Source organism: Harmonia axyridis, chromosome 3, assembly GCF_914767665.1.
Source record: "Harmonia axyridis chromosome 3, icHarAxyr1.1, whole genome shotgun sequence".
NCBI lineage: Eukaryota > Metazoa > Arthropoda > Insecta > Coleoptera > Coccinellidae > Harmonia > Harmonia axyridis.
In genome coordinates this window covers 31,308,132-31,320,227 of record NC_059503.1, presented here as the reverse complement: position 1 = coordinate 31,320,227, position 12,096 = coordinate 31,308,132, and the positions used below count along the sequence as shown (strand labels likewise).

Genomic DNA, 12,096 nt, shown 5'->3' with positions numbered 1-12,096 from the left:
TGGATTATATGAAAAAGCTCGTAGTCGAAAAATTTTTATACCGACGTAAAGATTTTCAATAATTAATTAATGACTGCATCAACTACTCCATTCGGGAGTTAAAGAGTTCGAGATATCAATCAAATTAATTTCTTTAACTTCCTAACCAATCTTATACCTATTTTGTCCTATATTTTTTTTTTGTGAGCTATTTAACTTTCGGAAAAAAATTCGTATACATATTTAAATTTTCCGAGAAAATTCTGGACAGTTAGATCAGATGCTTTTCATGGATTTTGAGTTGTAAAATAGGATGAAATTTAAGAGAAGCTTGACAATAGAGTTTGGTATACATTGTAGGTATAACTTCAAAATGATCCTTACGAACCTCCATTTTACAAATGCCGAATTTTTATTATAAATCTTTAATTCCTTACTGATTTTTTTGTGAACTAAAAAAGCATTACCTTTTTTTTGGGAATAAAAAAATAAACCTTACATTTCTCTGATGCAAATCTTTTATTTTCACAGTAGCATGAAAACATACAATAAATTAATACCTGCTTCAATTATCCACTACAAATTCAATATAATTACTAAAGTCCAATACATGGTTATTTCGCTCTTTAATTATGAGATAACAATATCCTACGTTCTTTAGTGTTGAAGCATATAACAGAAGGTGTGTCTGAAGCAAATAATCTAACTCCATAATAGCAATATGAGATATGATGTTGATGAGTAGGTATATATTAGCGTTGGCATTACTGAATGTTCGGGTTATTGTGATGCTATTCAAGATTTGAAAGGTTATTGATTAGAAAGGGAATATTTGAAGTAACATTCTATTTTGGGTTGGAGATGTATCCCGTTCAAGAACGATCTCTTAAGGGTGATATTTGTTTGATAATGGTTATTTATAATACAAGTGCAGAAGGCATTGATACCTATTCTTCCACGAGTTCAAAATTCAAAAACGAGCCACGAAGTGGCGAGTTTTTGAAAGAACGAGTGGTAGAATGAGCCTCCTGTACGAGTATTATACATTATTATCTCTAATTCATTGCATTTTTATTGAAATCAATGAAATATTTCCATAAATATCATTTAGTGATTTTTGCATTGAAAAATGGAACAGATTTCTTTAAGGCAAATTGATGAATTGACAGATAAAGCTGTGGCGGAAAGTTCGGAGTACCAACATATAATAATAAAATATAACCATGAAAACTGTGCGTTTCTGATATATTCTCGCACGATTTTGTTCAACAAGATGTGGAAGAATGAACGGAATAACCACAGAATTAGAGAAAAACATATATTCGAATTTTATTCATTTAGATTACCAATCTCAGAATTGCAGATTCTGCCCAACATGCCTTATACAAATAATGTTCATTTCCATTTTCGCAATAATTTTGCTAGCTATGCGTGTTTGTATTCAGTAAATTAGAGCAACTAAAAGTAAAGCAAAAAACAAAAAAAAAAACGGTTAAATTCTACAAAAAAGTAATCTTGCTGGTAGTTATTTACTACCAAAAAGTTCAATGAATTTTAATTTTATAAAAATTTTATTGTTCAAATGTATAACAAAAATAAATTTGAAAACAAATATTCCAAAAAAAAATTTGAAAATACCCATAGTTTGTTTCAATACACATTATATTATGCTTCCGCAAAGATCTGTCAATATTATTTTACTTTCGGCTTCTTTTCTGTGTTTATCAAGCCTGTGTTATTATATTATTAGGTAGCTATCCTTAATGAATTTCCCAAAATGAAATGAATTTTTTATTAATTTATATTAATCTGTTTATGTGTTCAATCATTCACTTGAGAAAATTTCATCTATTGTTCTCTCTTATTTTTATATGCAGAGCTGAAAAATCAGAAATGAAAATATTTTTGACTTCAAAATGCATTTATGTATTTCAATATTTAAAAGGGAAAGAGGTAAAATGAGATAATATATCTTAAATGATATTGGATATAAAATATTCACAAAATATGGGAGATGAGAGACCTGAGGCTCTTTTCTTGTAGTTTGGGATTAAAGCAACAAATCCCACACCAAATCGAACCATCAACAAGTAATAAAAAAATGTGTAAAATTTATTGCTACAAATTCTCTCATTGCCTTAAGTCGACATCTTGATTTATTAAGGAAGCGTACATCTTAAATTAGCAGTATTAAGCTCACCATAGACTTGAGGTAACCGATCGATGATGCATTGCTGGCATTAAAATACGAAATATTCGATTAGCTATTTAAATTGTAAATTCGAAATGTCTAGCGACCTCGGAGGACGATTCAAAGTGTGAAGATGATGTATAAATATATGTGAAAATGCCAGAACAAGCTCACCTTGATGGAGACAACATTTAAGGCGAAATTTGAAGGAAAGGAAAGGCGGCATTTTAAGATATTCAATATAGCTTTTGTGGAAGGAAATTGATGGAAATCATCCCAAGTATGAAATCGTATTAGTTCGTATATTGATTGTTCGAAAATGATGCTTCAATGAAATTCCATTTTCTGAGCACTCGTCACCGATTAGATAATAATAATAATAATAAGTTTATTCACCAAAAAAATGTTTTACATAGATAACAAAAGAATAGTTGAGATGTAAATAAACATTGAAATCCCACTAAAACTAAAGTTGCGCGTGGGTTTTGCACAGTTAAATTTACAGTATTTCTTATATATTATGTATATGATATCTACAATACTTGACATTTAGCCTATTTTAGATACAACTACGAGAAAAAAAATCTAACAACAAACAAAATTTTTAAATAATTTGTGGATTTACATAATCGAGTTGACATTTTATATATTGATCCATACGATAGAACAACAACATAAACATCGAAAAAAGTCTGTTAGTCGATCAGAGATCGAACTAGATCTCTATTCAAGTTAAGCACGTAGTTTTTTAATTTTTTTTTCAACATGTAACGAGAGTTTATATTTATTATATTTATTTTTTGTTCAGAGGGCAGAAAATTGAAAATTTTTGGAATGAGGTAAGATATATTTCGTTGTCCGATTTTTGTACTACTCAGAGATGTTTTTACGTGATGTTCTTTTCTTTGCCTAGTGAAATGTTCATGATCAATATTATTCAATAAATATTTGTTTTTGTGTATATGTGTAAGTATGTTATAAAGATCAATATATTTTCTCAACCATAGAGTAATGAACATACATAGAGGGAGTATTTTTACATGTCCCCAACATTGTTAGATTACGTTATCGGATTATGATATATTTTCAAATCCACAATTTTACTATATCGTTATGAATGTATATTATATTGAATGAAATATATTTATTTGAATGATTCCCGATTAAATATGCAAATTTGAATATTTGGAATCTGATATTTATCCTAATTGTCGAATTTATAATAAGCAATATATTCATTATTTTTTGTAACTACCTGCTGAAATCTAAGGTTTGGCAACTTTTGCTCTCCTAATGTCATCGGTTGTTTCACGTCGTTTGGCGCGCTTGAAGTTTGTTTGCTGAATTTTTGATATATTTAGGTATTTATTTCAATATATTTTGAGTTAATATGAAACGTTGGTTCACTATGGGACATAAGAAGTGCGTTCTCTGTGGAGAAACCCGCGAATTGAGTGAAATATCGTATCACTGATGAGTTTTCATTTCCGCGCGCTTCATGTCAAATTTATTCATGTTGGGGACTAAATTCGTTTACTGAAAATGAACATATGCTCCCTCTATCCATATTTATTACTCTGAGTTTTCAACACAATGTAATTTTTGAATTTTTGAATGGTAAGATTAAATTCATTGTGGACGAATGCGTCCTAAAATGTGATTCAGTTCAGCCAGCCGAATGTTCGACAAAAATCGAAAATATTACCTAAAATTATTTGTGTATTTAGATATAGGGTGTTCCTGAATTGGAGGTACAAATAAAAATGGCAGATTCCCCGGATAATTTTAAATAAGTATGGACCCACAAATGCTATGTTTTCTTAATACAGGGGGATAAAGTTCGCTTTTTTTTTTCAACTTTTTTATCGGAGCATCTGCACTTCACAAGATATTCATGTGAAATTTAGGATAAATATTTCAATTCAGAGTTTAAATCACGTGAAATGCCAATTTCTGTTGAAAATCTACACGGTGATATTTTTTAAGTGCTCGCACTTTTCTTCCAGAACTCTTTTTTGATAGACCATTGATATTTAAAAAAAACTGTGATCTTGTACTAAACTTTTGATATCTTGTAGTTTCATCGTATCTTCTACTGATTTCGGAAAAAAAATTCGAACAATTTTCTCGAAATTCTCAGGAAAATTATATTTATTATATATAATGATCATCATAAAAATCCAGTTAGTAACTTGTGATGAATATAATAATTATTAGTTTTGGTGCTTATTTCTCACAATGCAATGTCTCATGAATATTTCATGAACTCGTTTAATTATCACAAAAAAGTAGTACAACAAGAAACACCATGCATCTTGAAAACAAAGTGTTTGTGGGACCATGTTTATAGAAAATTTTTTCTCAAAATCAACTAGAGAATCTTTCATTTTAGTTCGTACCCCAATTAAGGAACCCAACAATTTCAAGATTCGGTAAATTTTATCTGTATCTACGTATATTTTTTGGAAAAGACAAATAATTTTTCACAAATGAATATTTATTTAATGATGATTTGTAGTATTGCAACTTATACGAATCTTGTGGGCATTATATTATTCAACGATAGCTACTCCCTATGACTCATAAAACTGTAAGAATATAATTCCGGCTTCTCACACTTCTGAGTGTCAAGATTAATTTCAAGGATCTTCTCCTAGGTAGCGATAAAAATCGTTCGCGATAGATGCGTTGGTTTGATGGCATTGCTAGAGGTACAAATTTGCTTTAAGTATCAGAAATATTTGAAATGTAAACATCTTCAACTACTGTATTCGGACGTGGTAGTCTAAAGATCCCCATACAACGAAAAGAGCCTGATGAAAATTTTTATTAGGATTTATTATATTTTCCTTTATTATAAAAGGCCTAATAAACAAATGAAATTTGATATATAATTTTTTTCAGAAATTTCGAAGAAAAATATCATTAATTCATGAATACAAAACTGTTAATACTAGCAGTGTTAAAAATGTATTTTATCCTTCTGTATGCTGCTAGAGATTTTCTCCGAAACTATAAGAGTTATTTGCATGAGGTAAATGAAATCTCATTTGATACTTTGAATTTCTACACATGTGATTTATGATGATCAAGCTTTAAATGCCGCTCTTGAATTTTGGCGCCCTAGGTGATTTTTATTTTTCTTGTGCTGAGATATTTTATGATAGAGTGGCTAACAACCAATGTAGATATAAAATTCGCAGAGATTTTCATTCGAGTTTTATATTTTACAATGTGAATATTGCAGGGTCTATAAATTTGTAATTGGAATACTAATTCCAAATACAAATTTATGGAAACTTGAATGAATGAACCATAATCAGAAAGGTATTTTGATATATTATTCGCAATGTAATACCTTTAGATTGGTCCTATGAAAAAATTGTTTCAAGATCAATAATTTGTTGGTACTAACCAACAAATTATTGATCTTGAAACTATCGATCTGCATTCTATTGCTCACTTGTGAAACATTCTGTGTATTTATTCGAGATACCTACGCATCTTTAAAACAAAACCTTGACATATAGCTGAATCATTTACCTGCGATCTCAAGTTATTGCTCAAATTGAATGTTCTTGAATCTTCCTTCGTCTACTAACAATTTCATCTTGGAATTGGATCAATTCTTATATGGATCAAAACAGGTTAACAATTACAAAAACATAACATGTTGACAATACACAATGTGATCAACATATTTCAGATAGTGCAGAGAATTCTTGGAAATCTATTGGACATTCGACGAGTATCTTCATTTATTCAAACACGTTTTATGCGATTGCATAGCATGACGATGTGATTGAGAAGTATTCATTGAATTGAGAATTTGGAATTGAATATATACACTCTTCATATAACCAAGCTTCCGTTCTAAAAAACACATCTACCTATACATTTTCTCACTAAGTTCAGTCATTGCAAAATTATCGCAATGATGTAGAATATACAATATATTTCCATATATTCATTCAATGCATTCATTATGTTATTAAGTAGGTAAATGATCGCTTTGAGGGGTTATAGGCTATTCATTTTCGATACATTATGACGTCATAAAACGTTTTCCAGCATCGTACAGACTGTTTTAACATAAAATCAACGTCAACAGTTGGCAAAATATTCTTGCTTCAAATTTTAATTTTGTGTTTGAATTTGAAAAACTGTGGGATTTGCATTGTATTTTAGACTATTATATTATTCAAATTACCTAACCAAACCAATTTTGAAAAAATGAAAACATCGTGAATTGATATCAACAGATATAGGGTGAGCTAATATTTACAGATTTGTCAATTCTTTAAGCAGTAACATGAAGTTGTTGATTGGGTAAAGACAAAAATTTATTCATCATCATTCATAACCTCAAGGTGAATAAAGAATAACCGTAAAGTAAGTACCGACTAAGGTTAAATAAAATACGAATTATTTTTCCGTGTAAATTCCCTATACAAACTTTTTTGGCATATAGTATATTTATTTTATCAATGGCATGACGTCACGGATCGCGAATCCTAGATGTTAACTGTATTCACCTTGGAAACGCACACAAAACTGGGCAATTTTTAAAGTTTTTGTTGTAACCCATTGCTATGGTGCCGATAAATTATTTTGATTGTGCGTATTTAATTCATTCGTTAAAAGAATTGTTTTAGACTTAATTAACATCTGCTATAATCATGTTTATCAGCATTTATATAAAATATTTATTCCATAAAATTGGAAATAAAATGGACCTTTCAGTTACAAGGAAACATTCGAAATAAAACATCAAAATTTTTGTGATATGTAAAAGTATTGTTTTGTTTTGGCACTCTGTCAACGACATCTTTCTGCGGTCTTTGACGTCATGCCATTGCTAAAATAAATGAACTGTAGCAGTATGCCGTTAATGTAAATTCAGTTTGAATGACTTGGAAGTGAATTAGCTGGGAGGGTTGAATTTGAAGTGTGAACGATAGATAAATAAAAGGTTCAGATAACCTCATAAACATAAGGGGTGTTCTCTAATTTTTGATCTGTTATGCCTTTGGTCCCATAAAATGGCCTTACGAAATTTTGCATTCTGATAATTATATATATGTGGAGAAAAAATTCATAGCTTCGTCAGAACTATAACAAATTCAAGCAGTATATCGAAAAACAATTTGAATATGATATTTGGTTTACGAAAAAAAAATCAGTAACAATAGATCCGACTCAGTTGCGATTTAGCGTCTATATTTAGAATAACGATTTTGAGCTTCGTGCAAAATTTTGTTTTGAGAGCATCGCATCGTTAAACCATATTAAATTCACTCTGAATATCGGAAAAAATTACTGGAGTGAAGTCAGGAACTTTGGAGCGCTTGTTCATTCATTCGCCAATTGCTTCTACAGGGTGTCTCAAATTCGATGCTCACTGAAAGCATATCGTGAACTATAAAAAAAGAAAAAAATCTTCGAAGACCCCTAATTTATTTTTTCGATATAATGAGATATCAGAAAGCAGATCATAGATATCTTGATTCGTTTTCAAGTTGAAGGGTGTTTCTGGAAAATGTTTGAAATATTTCTTTATACATATCTTGGTTTATGTTAAGGATATTCGAAAGATTTTAAAACGTTTTTTCGATAATTTTTATGGTTTATATGATACTAATAACAGATCATAGAAACCAATTACCATTTTAAAGATATAGGGGAGATTTGGTGTTTCTTGAATGGGACATCCTAAATTTTTCAACGCAGTTTTTAGTCGCAGATTTGTCGAAAAGTATGCCGTTATCGGTTGTCCAAAAATGAAATCTGTTTTAAAGATATTGAGTTTTTGACTTTAATTTTTTGATGGAACACCTTATACTTTTATAAATATTTTTCATTCATATCGAGATTTAATTCATTTTGCTTCCATTGTATAATTGCAATTATCTTCTTTATATCTCTGAAACAATAATAGATTTCTAATCAAATAGGATACCTTGAATATGACTTGGTTGCAATTATACAATATATAAAAAAATGAATTCAATCTATAAATAAATTAATAATATTTATACTTGTCCCATCAAAACAAAGAAGTCAAAAACTTAATATCTTCGAAACAAATGACATTTATGCAAAACCCATATCGGCATGCTTTTAGCCAAATCTGAATAATCAACCTTCAAGGGAAATCCATAAATAAATTTCATAATATCTTCTAAGTGGGTATTATAATTGTAGTAACGAAATATAAATGAAATAATTTTATAGTTCATATTTTCGCTTATATAATTGACAGCATGTAATTGATTTTTTTCCAATAATTCTGTCCGAAATTTCAGCATGCAAATTATTTTTCGATCTAGTTCTTTATTGCGAATTTCTTCTCATAGCCAAAAGGTGAGTTCTAACAATGAATAATTTGGTAACTCGTTGTTTGACTGTTATATAATAACAAGTTTTATTGCACTTAAATCAATAAGACCTACTTGATCTCAACCTTTTTCAAAAGTAGTAATTATGCTAATGTTCCTCGTGATGAACGTTCAGATATTCAAAGCAACTATTCATTTAATCTACAGTTGCAAATAATTCTGCGAATTCAGCTTAGAGATGCAATCAGCTACTGGCTTTCATTGCACCTATCTATCAGTTGATTTCGGGAAAAGTTATTGCACCACTTTCTTCAACAGACTGTCGATTGATGGAGGACGTGAATAAAAACACCGTAGGAATAATTACATTAGAAATGTCGGAATAATAGGTAACAATATTTTTGAGCGCTCGTTCTAGATCAGATCACTATATACTTTCGTCACATTGCCTGATTTAGCCGAATTTTGAGTCAGAAATGGTCTCAAATGATTCTGTCCATCTATAAACACGATAACTCTCGAACGGAAAGACCTAGAATTTTTGAATTTGTCGGGTACGTTCAGAGGTCGAATGCTGTTGCACAAAATCCGCAAAATTCAAAACCACATATTCGATGAAAAATTGTATTTTTATGTGAATAACCTTGTCAAGCTTAATTCGGAATTTCATGTTGATAGAGAACCAGAGAAAATTCAAGAGGAAGATCGAAAAATAATTACCACCTAACCGAATGATTGGGCTGAATTTTTGGTTTTCCAAATAGGTGCAAAAGTTTTTGAGGGGTGAATATTTGTGAATTTGAGGGATCTGTCATGTAAACAAGAACTTTTGAGCCTTTCCTTGAAAAGTTTCCAAAAATTAGGAAAAAAATAATTTTTATTTTTATTATTACTTGATTATCATCCCTTGTTATTTAATAAATAAGAAAATATTGGGAATATTGGACACGATTTTATTCTATTGTTAAATTTGTTCAAATTAAACAATAGAATAAAATCGTGTCCAATATTCCCAATATTTTCTTATTTATTTTATTTTTATCTTGAAATTGTTGAGGATTTAAAGGAACGACATTTTATGATCACGTTTTTAGAATAAATAACGAGACAGCTACCTAATAGATTATTCCATTCTATTTACAAAAGAACCGTTTATGTACAATGTTTTATTTTATTTTTTATTATGAAACTATTGGTTTTACGGACACAGATAGTATTAAAAATTGTTTGCAATTAATCGTTATTTCCAACAAATATTTTTAAATTGAGAAATTTATCTCGTTAAAATGTTCTGGTATAAAATGCTATAGGGGTTCAACCCCATTTCAAGCTTCGTGTAAAATTTTGTGATGAAAGTGTCGCCAAAACCGTAGAAAACTCGATCATTCATGCCAATTGCACAAACTCTATATCAAGTAATTCTAACGAATGAACGAGCGCTCAAAAGCTCCTGAATTCACGTCTCATCTTTTTGTTTTCTTGTATTTATAACAAGCTTCCGATTGGTAGGTAATTAATTTCCAATTAAATAATTTTATATTTCATGATGTCATCAATATTAGTCCATTTTTCTAATAAGGTAAATTCCTACCTACTATATTGATTTGTTTTGAAATTTGAATAATTAAAGAGTGTTTAATGAGCTTATCCTCAGAAGGTTGTTTGTATTGATAACTCTCAATAACATTTTTTGTTATGTAAGACTTATTTCTGATGTTTCCATTCAATAATAAGTTATTTATAAGTTTAGGTCAACTAAATTATAATAATATGCATTTTTATGATATCAAACAATCAAAAAATTTTTTACTTGATTTTACTATTTGATTCAGAATTCTGAATGAATAATTCGGATGCAAATCTAGCATTACAATATTTATTAATTATTTTGTTTCAGATATGTATTAGGAGGGATGCGAAATAGTAATTGATCGTTATGTACAATTTTCATTTAAATTTGAAGAAATATGTAAGAATATCTCGTAAGATACTTTTTAGGATACAAGTTACAAATATTGGGTAATTACGATAAAGGTAGAAATTGCCAAATTATTTCGATATTGATGTTATAATTTAATAATAATAATAATAATAATTTTTTGATACAAATGTGGATCAAATCATTTAAGAAATAGGTACCTACATATACATATTTATTAACTGTATTCGAATTGGTCCGCGAAATTTTTAATACTAGAATGGTCATTAAATCTTATTAGGGTTATGTATAGGAAATTTGGGGATTAACGTACAGTAGACTTAAAAAAATTGCTAGTGCTTTTACTTGTCTCTGCGATAAGATAATATGTCAAAGAAGATACAGTTTTTCGAATTGAAGTACTTTCGGGATGAAAGAAATAAAAAATTAAAATTTTGTAGAATTTTTGAAGAAACTGAAGTTGATCATTGCAAGATTTGATATAAAATCTTGAAAATATTACGATTTGAAGGAATAGGCGTTCTTTAGTTTTATACAGAAGATTATCTGATTATCATCTTGCCGCTTTTTGTATTAAGGGGTCATTTATACATCGAAAAAGTATTGAAGTGAAAAAAATCAAAACAATTTGAGTATTTCAAAAACTAGTAAAAGTTTGAATTCCTCGATAATTTAATTACAAGTTCAACTCGAATTTTCAAAGAATTGTCTTTTGATTCAGTGAAAAACACGATATTCAGAGTAGAGTTCGAAATACTAAAAGAATCATAAATTCCAAAAACGAAACAAAAAAAAATCGTTAAATTACGTCAATATTTTCGATTCCCATTTTTACTAAAATTGGCAAAAAACCTATGGCATGAGGGATCATTTATACATCGAAAAAGAGTTGAATGGTATTAAAAAAAAATCAAAACAATTTGAGTATTTTAAAGAATTTGGAATTCAAAGGATTTGGAATTCTTGATGATTTCATTTTGAGTTGAACTTGAATCCTCAAAGAATTTTCTTTTGATTCAGTGAAGAATATGATAAAAAAATAATAAAAAAGAAAATAACAGAATAGATTTTGAAATACCGAAAGAACCATAAATTCCAAAAACAAAATGAAAAACCATCAATATTTTCGAGTCCCATTTCAATTAAAAGTGGCGCAAACTGATAGCATAAACAAAATAGGTTACTTACAGGGTGTCAATGATCGCCGATCAACAAGAAAACAAGAAAAAAACAAAACACTGTCGCGATCTGAAGGGTTTCACGTAGCACTGAATCGCGTCAAAACGGGACCCTTACCTTTATACTGCGCGCATCTCTAGATATTCGCGGATCAGAGACGGCCTATCCCACCAATATATCTTCGATGATCGAAGGAGGCAAGGGGCAATAACGCGAGCGCATCACCACTCTCGATTGTGATAATTTTTGGGGAAAATGGAGAAGGAATTCATGGTATCGCAATCGGCATTGAGATTTTTCATCGATGGTTCCTGATCGGAGGGTCAAGGATGCCCATAAGGATTTCGTATCGACTTTCCTGGAAAATGTGCCGGTTCTTTTTATTTCTGTTGGTATGTTGCACGTATTTGTCGACGCTTAGTTGGATGATTCATAAGTGACTGTGGGAGTCTTGTGAATTACTGTAGGTT

At 29.7% G+C, this 12,096-nt stretch overlaps 1 protein-coding gene across 1 annotated transcript in view; it reads right to left on the bottom strand.

Moving 5' to 3' along the window:
• LOC123674799 (probable serine/threonine-protein kinase nek3) overlaps positions 1 to 11,793 on the bottom strand; it is a 37,202-nt gene extending 25,409 nt beyond the window's left edge. Inside the window, exon 1 of the mRNA XM_045609887.1 lies at positions 11,636 to 11,793. The gene's annotated coding sequence lies outside the window, so the exon portion shown is untranslated. The remainder of the gene's footprint in view (positions 1 to 11,635) is intronic.
• Between the last annotated feature and the right edge of the window lie 303 nt (positions 11,794 to 12,096).